Here is a 19,156-nt window from a genome sequence, read left to right as displayed (position 1 = left end):
AAATCAATTTTAAAAAAAATTTTTTTTTTTTTTTTAAATGGCATTGCCTAGAGATGCTCTACTATGGTAGTGTGCTTCATGCTTGCCTGTTGTCTAAAAATATGCATATAAGTACGTAGTATACACGTACGTATGTGTATATTAGGCTTTCTTCTTTAGGGGCCAAAGAATTCCTGGCTCTCAGCAGTGTTCATTAAGTGAACAGATAGACTGCTTTTTCTCAACGCCAACATCCCATCTCCAGTGAAGGTGTCAAGACCTTGATGACAATGGCAGAATTTGATAGCTAGTGAAGTGAGTCTGGCCACAGGAGCACACTGCCTTAAAGGCCATCAGGAGCAATTCCCAGGAGTTTCCTCATTGGGATGAGATCAGCGATCAATTCCCATTTCTCAGGGATGTTTGCTCTCATCTACAGGAAGTTAGTCTTGACTGCTCTCAGCATTTATGTGCATTTTTATCTAATTTTCAGGCTGAAAGTTTCTTTTTAAGCTTTATTTTTCATAGAGGTCCCTATAATGCCCATAATTAAACAGTTCACCATTGCAAAAGACTGTTTACATTTTCTTATTCATTAATTAACCATTTAGTTGCTAATGGGCACTAAATGCCTACTATGTGTAAGTTATTGTGGCAAGCCCCAGGGGAGATACAAAGATAAAAGAGACAATTTATCTGCTTTCCAGGGCTTACAATGTCGTAGAAGAGGCATGCGAAGGGCACAAATAAACTCAAATAGAAGAATCTACAACTACCACCAGATGATAACCAATAAAATGAAAGGAGAATTCAGAAGTGGGAAAGATCATATCCTATTAGAGAGAGAAAAAATCAGGAAAGTTGTCATGAACGATATGACTTAAACTGGGACTTTGATGGGTAGGATTTTTTCAACAGGGTACATGGAGAGAGCAATGGAGGAAACAGGCTTCAAGACTGTGTGATTGAATGAACCAGATCTACATGTAGACACTTCTGAAAAACAATGTAGGGAGAAAAAGATGCAAAAGGATACACACACTATGATTCTATTTATGTAAGAATTCAAAACAAAGCTATGTGTTGTTTGTGTGTATATGTTAAAATAAAATAAAAAGAAAGGTATATAACATGAAACAGAATGATAGATACCAAATCAGGTCAGTAGTCATTTCCCTAGAAACAGGAAGGGGGAAAGGACGTAGGGCAGGGCTTTAGCTATAACTACCACTTTGTATCTTAAAGTAAGCAAGACATTTAAGACAATATGACAAAATGTTAATATCCACTAAATTTGGATTGTTGGCTCAAAACTGTGTTAGGGTTTTTCCCCTGAACTTTTCTAAACAGTATTTACAATATCTCATTGTCCAAAATTTTTAAATTAAGAAAGGGCCAGGTGACTGGATTGGTGAAGTCATTAACATAAAAAATAATCGTCAGGAAGAGGAAGGGTCCCTTAAACTTTAAGAGAACACTTGATTGGTCCAGTTTTAGACTAAGGAAGGACCCTTCATCTCCTTCACACAGTGTGCACAAAGACACCTAGAACAGATGAGGTGGGGCTGGCAAATATGGACAAGAAGGAAGTTGTTATTGCCATCCTAAATCAGATATCTGAGGGGAGAAAGACCCACCTTCCCACTAACATAAATGCCGGTGTAACCAAGTCCTCTCCCCAAAATAAAGCCAAGGAAACTTCCAGTTACACAAGAATTCAGATAAAGACTCACTGTGAGTAGCTATTCTGTGCCTCCTATCTCTCCTCCCCTCCCCCAAACACTCACAAACAAAAACAAAATGTACCCTTGCCCACTTGAGAAAGAATTAAGAACTGGCAGCTCTGCTAAAGTGGACAGTTTCCAAACCAAGGCCCTTCTCTGAAGATGTTGACAGAGCTGGAGAAAAGAGTAAAGAAATCACAATTCAGTGAAGTTTTAAGAAAAACTTATCAATGGAAGGTATCCATCCTTCCACATCCCCTTGTATCCCAACTTTCCCCAGGGGAAATCTAAGGACCTCTAAGATGTCCTCTATCCTGTTCCTAGGCTCTTCTCCAGCAAAAACGACTAAACCACAAAATCCAAACTCATTTAGCACTTTAAATCCAAACAATCTTCCTCACAAAAATCCAATGAAATTAAAAATATGAAGATTTAGAATCCAAATATAATGACATATCTTGTTTGTGGGATTTTTTAGATAAATATATTTTTTGTCAGTGCCCAATTTCTTTCTTTTACCCAAGTTCCATTGGCACAACTTAAGACTAAGTTTAAAAGAAAACAATTTGAAGGAAATTTAGCAGGAGAGATAAATACATCTGACACATGCAATAAATCAAATACCTTAACATTCTTCCACATCTGAATCACTACAGCTGAATAATGCTAACATCCTCTTCACTCCACTCCAGGGCACCCAACTGTCCGAGGTCAAAAGTCCCTACCCCCCAAAGTACTCTCAGGACAGATGTTCCCCACTCAGACCTGGGAAAATACCAAGGTTCACTTTGGACTGGTAAAATGGACAATGGAATGGAATGAGAGAAATTCCTGTGCCTTCTGGCACAATGCAGGGTGGGAGAATGTAAGAGCACTAGAATGGGACTTGTGAGGAACTTAAGAGAGGTGACCTAACATTTATTAATCACCTACCACATTGCAGGCACTGCCGATTGAATTCAAGACCAAGCGGTCATTAAACTGCTTCTGTGATCCTGAGTAAATGTCAGGCATTCCATGTGAAAATGAATGAGAGAGACTAAGAAAGCCTAACAGTCCCTCCAGTTCTCTAATTCCATGATTCTATAAACATCACTCAACAACAAATGTGTTACTGTTAAAGCATAATAAAGTTATTTTAAAAGCCTTCATTTTGTTCCTCTCCAATCCACCCTACACACTAGAACATGAAATTTACTTTATCGCCCAATGTGGTTCATCATTTACTTCAGCACAAGATAAAGCTGTCCATGATCAGCCTTACCTACTTCCCCAGCCTTATCCCTGCCCTCCAACCCTGTCCTCCAGCCTTAAGAGTTAATTAAAGTTACCTGAAGAAGCCTGGCTATTTCTTTCGTTCCTTTAAGCTTTTGTTCATGCTGTTTTTTCAGCCTATAGTGTACTTCTCCCTGCCATCTGTAGGGTATATCCTCAATTCATCTTGAAAGACTCAGCTCAAATGTCATCTCTGGGAGGCGCTTTCCAACTTTTGCATGCTCAAGGCAGAACTGACCTTTAGGCCCCCACTTTTCCCCCTACATACTTCTAGTGCAGCATCTATAATCCTTCATTCCATCTAGATATTTGTATATCTGTCTCCTCCCACTAAACTCAAAAGCTCCTTGTAGGTAGAGACCTTGCCTGACTCATCTGTTTCCTCAGTGCCTAAAAGAGTGCTTACAAGATGATGCTCATTGAAGGGATATTTGATGGAGCAGGGACTAGGGGAATGGGAAACAGGAAAGGAGAAGAATCCATGAGGATGGCCTGAAGGGTGGAGAACAGTCAGTGTTATCAGTACCACCAGCTTTGGCCTTCTGCTTTTTCCCTAACTCTAGCCTTCAGACATTCATTCTCTTGGATACAGCTACCACATCTATGCTGAAGAGCTGCAAAACCATACGTGCAGTGTAGTAAACCTCCCCTCTATGCCAGCTTTAGGCTCATCTCTAACAACTGGAATGGCTTTCCCTTGGACGTTTCATTGCCACTTTTAAATCCAACACATCTCAAATGGAACTCATTATATTCCTCTAAAAAAATGACAAAACCTTCCTAATTTCTTTATTTCAGTCAGTGTCTCAGAAACCCAGGTTTAAAATGTCACAGCCACACTCGATTAATCACTCTCCTCCACCTTCCACATCCAGTCCTCTTGAGTTCAAGCTTTCCTTCGCGGTCTTTTTCACTCTTCCCTCTCCTTACTCCACTCTCACAACTCTAGCGAGTCACCTCGCGCACCCCAGGTGCCAAATCGCCCTTCCCTCCGAGCTGACCTTGTTCCCTTGCTATCATCACATTACTCTCCAAATCAAAATTTCTCAGTGGTTCACAATTTTCTACCATTTAAAATCTAAACTTATAAGCCTGGCTTTTAAGGCCCCTTACAAGCATAGCTCTGAACTGTCCTAACCACCTTCGTTTCTCTACTACTCAGAGCTACTCAGTCTTCTCACTGCCCCAAGGACACCCCGAGTGCATCCCTACTCCAGGCTTTTGCCTGATCCCTCTCAGCTTCAAAATGATATAGTTTGTTGTTTTCATCCCTGTACCTAATACCATTTTATTTTTTAAGATCTGGAGTCTGTTTCAATTCCTCTGTGACATTCGTAACTACCTGAGTCCTCGTCTCTCAAAATACCTACGGTACGAAGTGTGTACTATACATTCGATAATATACTTCCACATTTTAAAATGTTATTTGTGTGGCATAATAGAGGCTCAATAGGTATTCATTCCTTCCTATTCTCCTTACTCCTAACTGGACTGTAAACTCTTCAAGGGCACAAAATTGTCATTTTACCTAATTCTCCACAGCACCTAGCATAGAACTAAACTCAGAGCAGGTGACTAAAAATAACAGCTTAGTAATTTCTCCTATTCAAAACGATTTCTTCGAGGAAATAAAGGGATAAAACATAATCCTAAAAAACACAGTTGAAAATAATCCTGAACTACATTGTATAAATTAAGATTCCTGAATTTCCACCTCTAATTTCCAGCTGAGATACTACAATCTTCTGACTCAAGAGGTAAATAATAAAACTGTACTCATGACATCACAAGCACATAGTTTGGTAATGATGATGATAAGGTGGGGGTGGGGAGCAGGTAGGAATGAAGGAAAGCAAGTTGATCAAAAGAACAAGGTTGAAAGAACAGCTGTGTGATTGTTCATTTTTAACTGTGGACACTTCTTGTTCCTTTTTTTAAAAAAATTAGCCATATTTTCAAAAAAGTTTACTTCAGGAGGAAAAATCTGACAGATTTTTAGTGGAGCTGACATCTGAAAGAGCCCCTACAAAGCACAAGTCTTTTGAAAGAAACACCTTAATCTTCAACAATGCAACATATCACAATAAGATTCCTCCAAACACTGTGAGTGGGGACGCATTCTGGCTGTAACACTGGCATCACTTGCTCTTAAGCATAAGGCAGACAGCCTCAGAGGCCACACTGGACCCACACAGATTTTGAAATAATTTGTTCTTCATTAACATATGCAGTCCAGTCTTAATTACCCACAAATGGATTATTGGATTATTCATTTTATGGATTTCTGAGGCAAAATCTTTAATCCAGGGTTGACTGTTCTTCGCCATCAGTATACTTTCTTCACCATTAAGTAGGTAATACAGGCTTAGAACTGCATATTCGTTTCAACATTAGGATGATCCCAAAACATGAAAATAAACCTGGTTAAAAAACAATGCATTTCAAACCAAGGAATTTCTTTATTACATTCTGAATTACCTATACTAGTCCCTACAATAGCAAGAAAGTTAAATGTACTAAAAACATGATACTGTCCCTACCATAAGCTCTTGAAGAGAATCCAACCACAGTCTTGGGACTTCCCCACAGATCGGTACAAAGTGAGACATGCGCAAGCAAAGCAAGTGTGTGAATACAAAAACTTCTACAAGAATCTTATGTCTCCTGGCTGGTCCTTTTAAGCCAGGATGATCCAGAAGAGAAGCAGAGGAGACACAATGTACCGGTGCCTGCCTGCCTCCTTGTCCCTGAGTTCCTGGACCAGAAGGCTCAATACTACTTATTAAATCCATCCTTTGTTCAAGGACCTACAATGACTCTATTGACCCTTCCATCAACTCACAACAGAGTCAGGCCACTGAGTCCCCTCCACCCTCTTGCTTGCTCTACCCATGACTTGACCAACCCACATTCTCTCCAGTCATTCTCATTTATTCCCCCGACAAGCACAACTTAATCATGCATACCATCAGTGCACACTGTACATTCTATACTTTCTGCCTGCAAGATCTTTTCTTTTACTCCTAACATTTACTTAAATGCTCACACGTATTTTATATATAAGGATGGATAAGTAAATTGTCCAAGGTCACATAGTACAAACATTAACCAAGATCTGAACCAAGCTCTCTGTAGCCCCTGCCTGGTTATGATTCTAATCCATTGCCTCCCTAGTCCATTTCAAACTTTACTGATTCAGAATAATCCCTAATTCATCTCATTCTTTTGTTACTTCAAGTTTTCTAGACTTTACATACTGCATTTACAGCACATTAAATTTGGTTTTGTTACTATGTTGTTTCCTAAATGTTAAAGCTTATAAAAGTCTGCCTTCCCATTTACTATATACCACCTTCCCCAAACCCATCCCATCCCAAAGGCAAAAACACCTGTCTACACCTTTTATATCTTCCCAAAGCCTGTCACTGGAGCTTGGAGACTGCTTTATCCACAGGAGTGTTCAATCATTACTCTGCAAAGACTTCTTACTTTAAAAAAAAATCAACTCCCTTCTCCTATCATATTAGAAAATCAACTGAGTTCAGGCATTCATGATAAAACTTCCCTGCATCTACATCCCAGTTACACAGATTTTAATTATCTAAATTTATTGGGGGCTACTGAGAAGATTCCATAGTCTGCCATTCCACGGCTCCCACATTCCCATAGAAAAGATGCCGCTGAAGTCACATTTTAGAGCATTGTTTTGGGATTTTTTCCTTGATGGGATGAATGATTACAGTAAGAAGGGGTGCTCCCTTACAATGTCCTCTGCCAGCATCCTTAGCATGCTTGAGACATTTAGGAGCCAGTGCCCCCATAACAAACTGAGAACTTATTTTTAATACTGAGTTATTCCATCATAATTCACTTGGTTAAATACGTTGAATCTCAAAATTCCAAACAAAGCCTTCTGAAAACTGAGAATAGTGGTGGGCTGTTGGGCTGCCCTACACTTAATCCTAGGTTTATTCAACCCCTTCAATCCTTACCCCCATCCCCACAGAATAATATATGTAGTTCAACTAGGGGAAGTTGCTAAATACAGATATAAATAGAATTTATCAGATATCATCACTAAGGCTGACACAAACCAACTCACATACTGAAAGAATTGACTGTCAGCAGACTCTGTGATTTTTAAAAATTAGCTTTTACCCTCCAAATTAAATCTTTTTTCAATAGGTGTCCCAAAGGAAAGAGATTAAGGAAATAAAGGTTCAAGAAAATTTCCAAGTTGTTGGTGACATAACTCCAAGTCCAACTAACAATTAGCATTCATTACTGGTCAGCCTGCCTTAATACAAGTCAGCAGACAGCCCCTTCCTTTGGCAAAGGTTTAGGTTTGTTGTTGTTTTTCCACAAGGAAGTCTTTTGGCATTAAATGAAAGGGGTAAGTCAAATTGGGCAACAACAACGACAAAAAATTAGCACTAGCTTGGGAACTATCTTCCTTCCATTTTTCCTTCCTGCTTGAATGCATAATGTCCAAAGTGGGTATCTGTTCAATTCTAAATTATTCATGTTAATGGATAATTATCAGCAGAAAGGTGCTGATAATCCAAAATGGGGAAAAAATTTAAATAACTTATTTCAGTTTTGGAATATCTTTTCAGCATATTTACCTTCTCAATTATTCCTAGCATGAGCTAATATTTGTATTTATTTGCAATCCCAAAGTACATAGTAACCGGCCACTTACTCAGGGAGGTGCTCTGAGGCACACAGGGTAGCTAGTGGAAATTATAACAGGCCGGTATTCAGGCTCCAGATGAGCAACACCAACTTCATTTATTTTACAGTTCAGTTCAGCCTTCAAAATGTCAATAGACTAGCACAGCCGGTTGGTTAGTAAACTTTAAAAGAACTGCTCAAAAAACAATGAGGACAAAGAGTATAATTGTTTGCCTATAATGTATTCATTTGTAAATTATGCAGAGCAAATGTTTAATTACAAGTCTTGATTTTCCCTAGCCACCTGGTTTAAGTCCCTACAGTCTTCTCCACCCCATCAAGACCGCAATCTCATTTGCTAGGAAGGAAAATTTTAAAGTTATATAATATAGAAAACGTTCTTAAAACATTTAGGATGAGCTACCCTTTAGGACTAGCCTTACCACCGCCTCTTCCGTCTACTTTGTCCTTTCCTACCTTACAAAAAGATTCTGAAAGACAAAGGGATCCAGCCTCCTCAAACTTCTCCTAAATACACAATATGACAAGACAAGACTGAAAAATTACCAGTTTCTGATTTTCTAAAAAGCATTTTAAATTCGCCATTATAAAAAGATAAGGAAATGAAGAGTTCAGGTCCCGCTAATTCTCGCTTTTGCATTCACGAAAACTCCCTTAAGAGTCTGGGAGAGAATCTCTTACATAAAATCTCACCAGTCAGCTTCTTTCAACTTAATATTTATATCTGTATTATGCGCAGAAGAGCCACCTACGTTAGGCACCTAGACGGAGAGCGCGAGGGAAGGAGGGAGGCTCAGCGCGCCGGTCCCCGCGAGCCGAGAGGCTAAAAATACGCCGGCCCAGTAAACAAATCCCGTTCCGTCCAGACCCGGGCCACACCGTTAACCTAGTAATTACGAGACGAGCTGTGAGCTCACGCAGCCCCCGGCTTACTCATCATCAGCGTCTAAAGTTTCCATCGGCTCATGGCAACTTTGCTGTTTCTGAAGTTCCTAAGGCTGCCCTAGAATCGCTCTCTCGCGCGCACTCTTTCGCGCTCCCTTCCTCCATTACTGGACGCACCTCAGTCTGGCTACGGCCAGGGGCGAGCAAGCCTGCCTTTCCATTTTACTTCTACACGGAGACTTCACAATGAACTTTATCCTACTGTGGGGTAGCAGCCTGCGCTCCCAGCCACCTTAAAACTCCACCATCCCTCCCCGAAAGTCCAGCTGCCGCGAGGGGACCGTCCAAGCTGCCCCGCACGCTCGGGAGGCCAGGGACGGGGGAGGGGGGCGAGCAACGCGGACACAGGTGAAAGGGGGGAGTAACAGGGGAAAGGCTGGGACGAAGCGAGGAACAGTCAGGGCGAGGAAGGGGTGCGGACGGGCGATGGCTCCGGGTGAAATATAATCAGAAAGGAGAAGGGGGACAGTGGAGATCAGAGGGTCAGAGTTTGAGAAACTGAAGAGGCGGGAGGGGCGGGAGCAGACGGGGGAGGGTGACAAGGCGGGGGCTCCGTTACCCTCGCGGCTCCCGGGGCAAGGCCCTAGGCCGGGGCGGAGCGCGGGGCCCGGCCGCCTCTCCTCATTCCTCTGCTGTGACCCCGGGGTCCGGCCGGCCCCTCCCCCGACGACGATGGAGGCGGAGGCGGTGGCGGTGGCGGCGACTGCGACCGCGGCTGTCGCTCCGCACAGGATCAGGAGCTGGAGCCGGACGGGACTGATCCGGACTGGTCTCGTCCAGTGGCTTTTTGCCTACTCCACACACGGTCGCCTCTCCGACTCCGGAGGCTGGTTCTGGATCGGTGGTTTTCGGCCGTCCGGCCGGAAACAAGCGCCAGTTTCCGGCCGGAGCGGGTTGCTGGTGACACCCAAGCCGCCCCCGGCCTCCCGTCCCGCCCCGCCCCGCCCCGCCCCTCCCCGTAGCAGCCCCGCCCCGCCCCGCCCCGCCCCGCCCCGCCCCGCCCCGCCCCGTAGCAGCCCCGCCTTTAGCGCCGCTCCCCTGGCAGCGGCCGGTTTGGCGCTTGCCCTGCGCGTGACCCGGTGTTTTCCTGGCCCGTGTTCCTGAAGCCGCGGGTCTGGAGAGTTCTTGAACCCGAGCTGGAGGGGTCAGGGCGGACTCCTGAGACTTTGCGGTAGACTCAGTTGGCTACAGCACTTTGGGAAGAAGCAGAAAGAAGCGGGGAAGTTCTAGAAAGGCGAGAGGGATGAAAATACTGAGAAGACTGAAATTCCAGTTAGAGTCCCTAGAAGACTCAATCGTTGTAGACTGGCCAGAGGAAAATCACCACCACTTCTTCCAGAACAGTCTCCACGCAGTTATGCACGCTCCTTTCTTCACTCATGAAGTGAACATACTCGTCTCTATAAACACCCAATACTTAGTTTGCATATGATGATACCTTATTGACACATCTGCTATAGACCGTTAGCACAATCAAAAAAAGTTAAAAAGTTATGTAGGACCTTTTTTTGGTAATGCCTTTTAACAGAATTACAGCATAATTCAACTTAAATATTTCTTGAGTCTCCACTATGTACAAGGAACTGTGCTCATTGATATTGGGGACACAAAAATGAACAAGACATAATTACAAGCATCAAGGATCCTACACTTTAGTAGAATACATAAAACTATATTATATAAGGCAGAACTCACATATGTACTATGTGCTTAACAATAAGCTATGGCTATGGGAATATAAGCTTGCCTGGCACATGGCAGACCTTCCACACTTATTGAATGAATAAATAAATATTAGGAGAACGTGGACTGTTTCAAGTAAGAAGTGTCATTTAATAAATATCTCGTATGACAAACACAAAATGAGGCCAGTCTCTGCTACAATCTGACCAAGAAAATTCTTCATGCAAATTCCTAACGTGGCACCTGGTCTGCATATTCAAAATGTCTATTGTCTAAATTGTGCCTGTTAGGTCTATTTAAAAACAAATATTACAGTCAACTGTTCTGTCCCCTCACTGCGTTCTGAAGTCCTCAGTTTCTGAACAGGTGGAGGATAGACATTTTAGAATTATCCAGCTCAAGACTAGAAAATCGACACCTGAAACAGGAAACTTCCTAGCTAGCTCTATCTCTTGGGGATACCCTGGGTTTACAGTTGAAGATTTAGACCTGGGCCTGGGGCCATATCAAGGCCAAGCAGGTCCGAGTACCTTGCACCCAGGATCAACGATACAGGTTGGCAAGCAGAGCCATTTGGCCTGAGCTTCAAACATGTGTGGACTACAAATTTTGGCTCCAGCTCAGTGGCAAATTTGAAGAGGAGAATATGATGAGACTTGGTCATTTAGGTTGACTCTAATTGAACGCCATTGATCACACCCATCCCTTGCTAGATAAGCCTGTGGCAGGAGGACACATCCACAGATGAGGGCACTCAAAAATCTAAAGTTGTCTTGTTTTACCAAGGCCCTCCCAGGACCGGGTTATGTCCGTTAACTATGTCTTTCTAGTCTTAAGTACCACAGACTTAGGACCAGGTATGGAGTTCAAAGGCACTCTCCACCCGCAGCACAAGGCAGACTTTTTACTTTTGGCAGTGACAACAAAAAGTTTCCAAATTCGAAAACTGAGCTAAGTTGCTGGTCAGATTCATTTAAGTGACCACACTTTACAGACTTGCCTGGAAATTTAGGGGCCAGGAAGTGACGGGCTTGCAGTTGCTTTGTGCCTGTTTCTTGCTCTGACCATCCATCACTCATTGTTGTTTGTGCAGTTGCTCAATGGACTGCTTGTTTGGGGTCAGCCCAGGCTGTGTGGGTAGCAGTGTGGTCAGCCAGGCTGGGAGCCAGGCCACCTGGGTTTTGGTCCCAGCTCAGCCAGCTCCTAATCCATTAGGTGACTCCCTTCCTATTCCTGTGTGTCATTTTCTCTGCCTAGAAACTGAAGACCTTTTCTGCAGTGATGTGCAGCCATTCAGGTTGTCACTATGCTAAATGCTCAGAAGAGTTGTGATGTCATTGTCGGCAGCCAGAACACAGCTGATCGGTTTTTTGCTGACAGGTAGAAGAATAGTGAGGAAAACAAGTAAAAGCAGCAGAGAAAATCCTACCAGTGTACTCAGGGCCACACACCCTCATCTGCTATTCGGTACAAAGTTCTCTTCCACCCAGGCGGCCTGTTTTTGTTTACTCATCTTAGTAATTCTAAGGGCTGCAGCAAGGAGCTCCCTGAGCTTTCACTTTACTTTAAGCAAGAGCACAAAAAACAGCTTTTCATTTCAGGAGAGATTATTTCAACACTGGGGCTAATGGATAGAGTAGGGGGAAATGTTCAGAGAAAGCTATTTTTGCAGCTAACCAGGAAAAAACAACAACACAGCAATTGTTTGCACTTATATGCTTTTGTGGTGGAAAAGAAAACCAAACCAAAATAACTTCCTTTCCACTACCATCACTATAATTTAGGCCAGCGATTCTGTAGAGTTTCAAAAATTACGTATTGTATGTGCTTAGGAACCTCAGACTCACTAAATCGAAATTCTTGGGACCAAGAATCTCTATATTTTAAAAATATCCACGGTTCTTTTCTTTATTGAGGTATAATTGACACATAACATTATATTCATTTCAGGTGTACAACAACATAGTGATTTAATATATGTATACATTGTGAAATGATCACTACAATAAGTTCAGTTACTATCCATCACCATAGTTACAAAAATTTTGTAAGATTCCCTCTCAGCAACTTTCAAATATGCAATGCAGTACTATTAACTATAATCACGATGCTGTACATTACATCCCCATGACTTCTTTATAACTGTAAGTTTGTACCTTTTGACTTCCTTTGTCCATTTCACGCCGCCCACATCACCCCCTCTTCTGGAAACCACCAATCAGTCCTCTGTACCAATGAGCTTCTTGGTTGGTTGGTTGGTTGGTTGGTTGGTTGGTTGGTTCGCTTGTTTTTTATTTGTTTTGTTTTGTTTTAGATTCCACATATAAATGAGATTATATAGTATTTGTCTTTCTCTGTCTGACTTATTTCCTTTAGCCTAAGATCCTCTAGGTCTATCCATGTTGTCACAAATGGCAAGATTCCATTCTTGTGGCTGAGAAATAAATATATATATATATATATATATATATATACACATATACATATATATGTGTGTGTGTGTATATATATATATATCTCTTCTTGATCCATTCATCCGTCTATAGATACTTAGATTGTTTCTGTGTCTTGGCTATTGTAAGTAATGCTGCAATGAACATGGGAATACATGTTTTTTTAATTAGTGTTTTCATTTTCATCCAATACTCAGAAGTGGAATTGCTAGATAATATGGTAGTTTAGTTTACAGTAGCTCTATTTTTAATTTTTTGAGACAACTCCATACTGTTTTCCATAGTAGTTGCACCAATTTACATTTCCACCAACAATGCACAAGGGTTCCCTTTTCTCTACATCCTCCCCAACACTTGTTATTGCCTGTCTTTTGGGTGATAACTATTCTACCAGGTGGGAGGTGATATCTCATTGTGGTTTTGATTCGAGTTTCCCTAATGATTAGTGATGTTGAGCATCCTTTCATGTGTCTGTTGGCCATCTGTATGTCTTATTTGGAAAAATGCCTGTGCAGGTCCTCTGCCCATTTTTTAATCAGACTGTTTTTGTTTTGCTATTGAGTTGTATGAATTCTTTATATTTTTGGATATTAACCCCATATCAGACATGTGATTTGGAAATACTTTCTTCCACTCAGCAGGTTGCCTTTTCATTTTGTTGACAACTTCCTTTGCTGTGCAGAAGCTTTTTAGTTTGATGCAGTCTAACTTTTTTTTCCTTTTGTTGCCTTTGCTTTTGGAATGAGATTCAAAAAATCATTGCCAAGATTGATGTCAAGGAGTTTACTGCCTATGTTTTCTTCTAGGAGTTTTATGTTTCAGGTCTTACACTCAAGTCTTTAATCCATTTCGAATTAATTCTTGTATATGGTGTAATACAGTCATCCAGTTTTACTCTTTTGCATGTGAGTATCCAGTTTTCTCAATACCATTTATTGAAGAGACTATCCTTTCACCATTGTATATTCTTGCTTTCTTTGTCATAGATTAATTGACCATATATTCATGGCTTTATTTCTGGTCTCTCTATTCTGTTCCATTGATCTTTGTGTCTGTTTTTATGCCAGTATCATGCTGTTTTGATTACTATAGCTCTGTAATATAGTTCAAAATCAAGGAGCATGATGCCTCCAGCTTTGTTCTTCTTTCTCGAGATTTTTTTGGCTATTTGGCATTTTTTGTGATTCCATACAAAGTTTAGGATTGTTTGTTCTATTTCTGTGAACAATGTATTAGAATTCTGATAGGGATTGTATTGAATCTGTAGGTTGTTTTGGGTAGTATATGCATTTTAACAATATTAATTCTTCCAATCCATAGGTACAGAATATCTTTTTCATTTATTTGTGTCTTCAATTTAATTTATTAGTGTCATAGTTTTCAGTGAACAGGCTTTACATTTACCTGTGGTTTATTTTATTGATATTTGCTCTATTAGATTGTGAATCTCCATGAAATAAGTTCACCATTTTATCTACAGTACCTCGTGTAGTGCCTGACCCATGGCATTCATTAAGTAAATATTGAATGAATGGGTAAATGAATAAATTGGCAGTTGAGAACTATGCTTTGATAACATATACCAGATTCATAATAGAGTCACATCCAGACTCTTATAATAGTATAACTGGGTCTCTCCATTATCAGGCCACGTATCTGCTTACACATCACTGCTGGATTATGCTTCCTAAAATATTTCATTGATAGTTTCCCTTTTTTTAAAAGCTATAGCAGCATGTTGGTTAGTTAACCAATGACCATCCCCCTTCTTCCTTCTTGCTTATAGAACCCTAATTATGTCCATGTAGCCATCCTTCTCTACATGACCTTGGGCTTCAGGGGAGACTGGCTCAAGTGGAGAGGTGGGGGTTGAGTGGAAGGGATATTGGATCTAAGCCAATCACAGGGTTCCATTTCCCTTGCCAGTGCTTGGTTTAGGCCTGTGATAAAGTTCTGACCAATATGAGAGTGGAAGAAATCTGCTGGACTTCCTTGCTCTAACAAAGAGACAGAGAAGTAAATGATTCTTTTCTGCTACTGAATGTCGCTAGATTTAGAACAGATGTTCTAGTTGGAGGATAAGCTGACATACTAAGAATGGCAGAGCAAAAAGATGAAAAGAGTCTGCATTTTGAGTGAACTGATGAATTAGCCATAACTGAGTGGTCCTTGAAATTTTCTTTTCTTTTTAATTGTAATACTGAACTTTTATTGAAGCACACTAAATCAAACCAGTTACAAAGATACATGTGCCACACCACAAGAAAACATGTTCAGTTATGCTGACAGCCCAAAATGCTTTCAAGTTTTCAAAGACAGTTTAATGCCATGGGGAAAATGCTCATGGTGAAATAAAAAAGCTAGATGCAGTACCATATATACAGTATCATCTCAGCTATGAAATAATTTTAATATTTATACATTACATAAAAGACTGGAAAAAAATGCACCAAACATTTAACTGCAGTTCTCTCTGTACAGTTGGTTGAACTCCTTATTATATGAAATAATGCATCTTCTTTATTGTTTAAGCCATTTTGAATTTAGTTTTTCTATTACTTATAATCAAAAGCATCTCAACTAATATAAAGCCATCAACAACTTCTCCATACCTATAGGATAAAGTCAAAATGCCTTAGTCTGTCCTATAAAAGCCTATACAATCTGACCCCAATCTAGCCCTAACTCCAGAATATGGATTGCTAATTTCCATTTCTACATTTGTGCTCTACTTCCTTTACCACAGTGGTGTGCTGGTAAATTAACAACCAGCTCTCCCAGAGGAAAAGTGTGGATTTATAGCATTTACCAATTTCCATGGTATAAATATTCTTACCCCTGACAATTTCATGCTACTAATGTGATGTCACTGAACACAGAATTTGGAAGAGATGTGCAATCAGCACTAGCAAGCCAGTAAGAGCATACCACCATGCTACTATCCAACTCTCTCCTCTGTCTCTAAATTTTCTCCCTAGAGTTCAAGGCCCAACCTGTATTTTAAAGACTTCCTATAAAATCCTAAACTATAAATGTCTTTATCAATCAATTGGAACCTAAAAATTGCCTTGAAATTGTTATTTTTCACAAGTATTTGTTCTTAAGTTGACTATTTAATCAATTAATGAAAAAATCTAGGAATAATAAAACAGCAGGAAAGAAGAGTTCAGTGACGCCATTTATGTTCCTGTACCTCGGAAAGGGTTCCTAGGATTAAGCAATTAAGGAACTCCTAAATAGAAAATCTCTGCCTACAGGCTTGTAAGCACTAAAGATCACTACACTGGAGGTACTTTGTTGTAAATAGAACTTATCAGTGCTCAATTGTTGCAAGTGCTGGTCCCCAGGAGAGCTATGTTAGGATATTAACTAAAGGACTCTTGGCAAGATTGGGTGTTTCTACTCCGGTCTGGACAAATCCCCTGAGGATGTAAGAATGGGCTTCTAAGGCCATCAGAGGCCTAGCAACAGGTAGGCAAGGAAGAGAAGCTGGGTCCTGAGGCTTTGAAGAGAGCAAGTGCTACCTTACCTGCTTGGAATGCCAGCCAGGTAGGTCAGCGTCATCTCCACCTCACAGGTGACACACCCTCAGGTTTGGAGGAAAAGCAAATAATATGGCTGCCAACATTGGCTGGGACAATGAGGAAAGACCAGGGGAATGGAGTGACTAAATCACTCTGTCCCCTGACTAGGTCAGCGCTGGGGAGCGGGCCAGATTCAGGCTATTGGAAACTGACAGAGCATTCAGGGGATAGAAGATGTGAGACTATACCAAACTTCCCCTTTTCAGGTGAGCAATGGCCCACATTGAGCTCTGTAGGTACTGCACACGAAGAATGTTTTCTAAATTACATCGTTTCTTTACCTGCATTAGAGAGTTCCAGAGCTGAGTCACTATATCTAATTGGCATCTATTAAAATCTCTCTCAGTAATGTGCCCTCTGACTATTGCTTTCCAGGTTACTGAACTGATCAGCATTAGGTTTGTTCCCATGTGGCTTCTGGTCTGTGGACAAGCCTGCAGATCATAGCAACTCTTCACAGAGAAGTAAATGGATGACAGTTTTTTCTGCTGAAAAAAAAGCTAGACTTGAAAAGTGTTACCATTACTCAGGTTACACTCACCTAATGCATTAGGTTACCTTCCTAGTTCAAGAAGAGATGGAATCCTGAGGTCAGAAGAAATCGGTGGAAGACCAAGAGCTAGGGAGGGATCCATGGATGAGTAAAGTACTCTAGGAGCACTCAAGAGAAATGCATAAGACCTGGGGAATATTGAAAGAGAAAGCATTGACTATGAGAAGAGAAAGAAAGAAAAAAGAGGAGCTGAATAAAGAGAAATAGTAGAAGGATGTCACAAGTGCTAATCAGGGATGCTGCCCTGCAACAGTTTCTAAGTGGGCCAGCTCCCCACCGGGGGTGGGTGCCCTTCTCCTCGCCTGGGCCAGAGATCACACATAAGTGGCAGTTCTGCTCTAACTTGCCAATACATCATACAGAACATAGCACCAGGCTGGTTGCCTCCTTGTCTAGATCCACTACAGGAGCAGCAAAAGCTCAACAAAATGGGAATTGACACAATTTAGTGAATTCTGTTGATATTTTTAAGCTCTCACCCTGTGTAAGGCATGCAGATACAATCAATGCCCCTAAGAAGCTCTCGTGAGCAAGACTAGGCATTAGAAGTCAAAATGCTTCTGGCTTGACACATGTCCTTCACCTTACCCAGGAAAAAAGATGGAAGGTGGTGCAGACTATACAAGGACAATGTGGCCTTTGACTACTGACATTTATTCCTGGAAGAAACTGAAAGGGCTGATTCTTACTACCCATACAGTACATTCTGTCATTGATTTCCTGCTTCCTACAACACTTTCCTTTTGATCTCTAGTTTCCTCCCCTCCTCTAGATGAATAGTATTTACAGGCCATTATGCAGCAAACAGCATCTAACACTCAGAAAGAGAGCATAGTGTTTACTTCTTAACCCTGAAGCACAGCCTAGTGAGTTGGTGTTGCTCTGGCCTATTCCTGTGGGATACCCTCACCTCTGGACATACACACATCCAGTTAGATTACATCGCAGACTCAGTTTGTTACTAGTGTCTTTGCTTAAACCTAGGTGATTGTTTTTTCATGTCTGAATGCATTATCAATACCTCTATGCTGAATCATTATATCTATTTCTTTCTCCTAATTCCCACTGCCACAATTCTAGCTCATTACCTCGACCTGAACTATAGTAAAATAACTCTACAATTGCTCTCTTGCCTTTAATCTCTCTCTTCTCCTGTTACCCTTCATGCCCTGCCTAAAACTAAGGTCTGGTCACATTATTCCCCTGCTCAAAAACCTTCAATTGTCCTTGAAGAGAAATGTATCTACTGCCAATAATAATAATAATAATAATTTTAAAGGAGATAATGTAATTGCTATAGCAAAAAAAAAATTCTTCACACTGCCTCCTCCCCCTGGCAGAATTGCAAGAAGGGAGTGGTGGCCATCAGAAGTCTCTGTTGGTCCTTCTGAGGCTCAGGATGGGAACTGGAACAGATGATCCATATTTTCGCAGGACACATTAATGAGTCCTTGGCTATAATAAGAAAAAAAATCAAACAATAAAAGGGAATCACTATGGAAGGTGGTCAGGAAAATGAGGAAGCTTTAAAGGAAGAGAAAGAACCAAGCAACATGGCAATATAAAACGTCTCGATTGCCTCCAGATCGTCACCAAAGCCTAACACATACACAAATACCCTGTGCAAGGAATATTTTCTGGGGAAAATGAAAGTAGTTGTTCCACGTCTTGGGGCAATGTGGTGCCAAACAGCAAGAGCACACTAGAGTTGGTGAAATGATCCATCCGTTGAACCAATCAGCAACAAAAAAAAGCATGACACACACGCCCACCTCCAGAATTCCTGGGGTGACCGGTGCAGGAGAACAGACCTAAAGCAGTTTCATTTGAATCTCACTGGTACCGTCACAGAAACGTGGGTTACAACTTGATGAGAGGTGTATATTCATTCCCCCTTTACTCCCTTTCCCTGTGAGTCCTACAGGGGGCCCTGTGGCACTCAGTACTAAGTAAATATGTGATGACGGTGCTGACCTTCATTTTTCATTTTCCTTTCCTTTAAAATGGTCTGCTCCGAGGCCTGGGCGGTCATCGTTTTCTGCTCCTCCAGCTGTGGCCACCAAGCTGTGTTCCCTCCACCCGTATGAATGCCACTGGGCCACTGCCCTTCCCTCTCCTCGAGGGGTGGAATCCGTCACAACCCCGAGAACAGTCGGATCCTGAAGGCCTCCTCCTTCCTGAAAGGAAAACACCAACTTTTTTCTCCAGACTTATTGCCACCCACGCTCCTTCTTCCCTGACAGGCCTCCCAGAGGTAATCTTTGC

At 41.4% G+C, this 19,156-nt stretch overlaps 1 protein-coding gene across 1 annotated transcript in view; it reads right to left on the bottom strand.

Annotated features, from left to right (window-relative positions):
• The window catches only part of OTUD7B (OTU deubiquitinase 7B), a 52,721-nt gene extending 43,325 nt beyond the window's left edge, over positions 1-9,396 (bottom strand). The window contains exon 1 of the mRNA XM_087827887.1: positions 9,178-9,396. The gene's annotated coding sequence lies outside the window, so the exon portion shown is untranslated. The remainder of the gene's footprint in view (positions 1-9,177) is intronic.
• Positions 9,397-19,156: the final 9,760 nt, after the last annotated feature.

This window comes from Miniopterus natalensis, chromosome 19 (genome assembly GCF_054644295.1).
Source record: "Miniopterus natalensis isolate mMinNat1 chromosome 19, mMinNat1.hap1, whole genome shotgun sequence".
NCBI classification, from domain to species: domain Eukaryota; kingdom Metazoa; phylum Chordata; class Mammalia; order Chiroptera; family Miniopteridae; genus Miniopterus; species Miniopterus natalensis.
The sequence above is the reverse complement of the archived record's forward strand: the minus strand, read 5'-3'. Positions and strand labels throughout refer to the sequence as shown.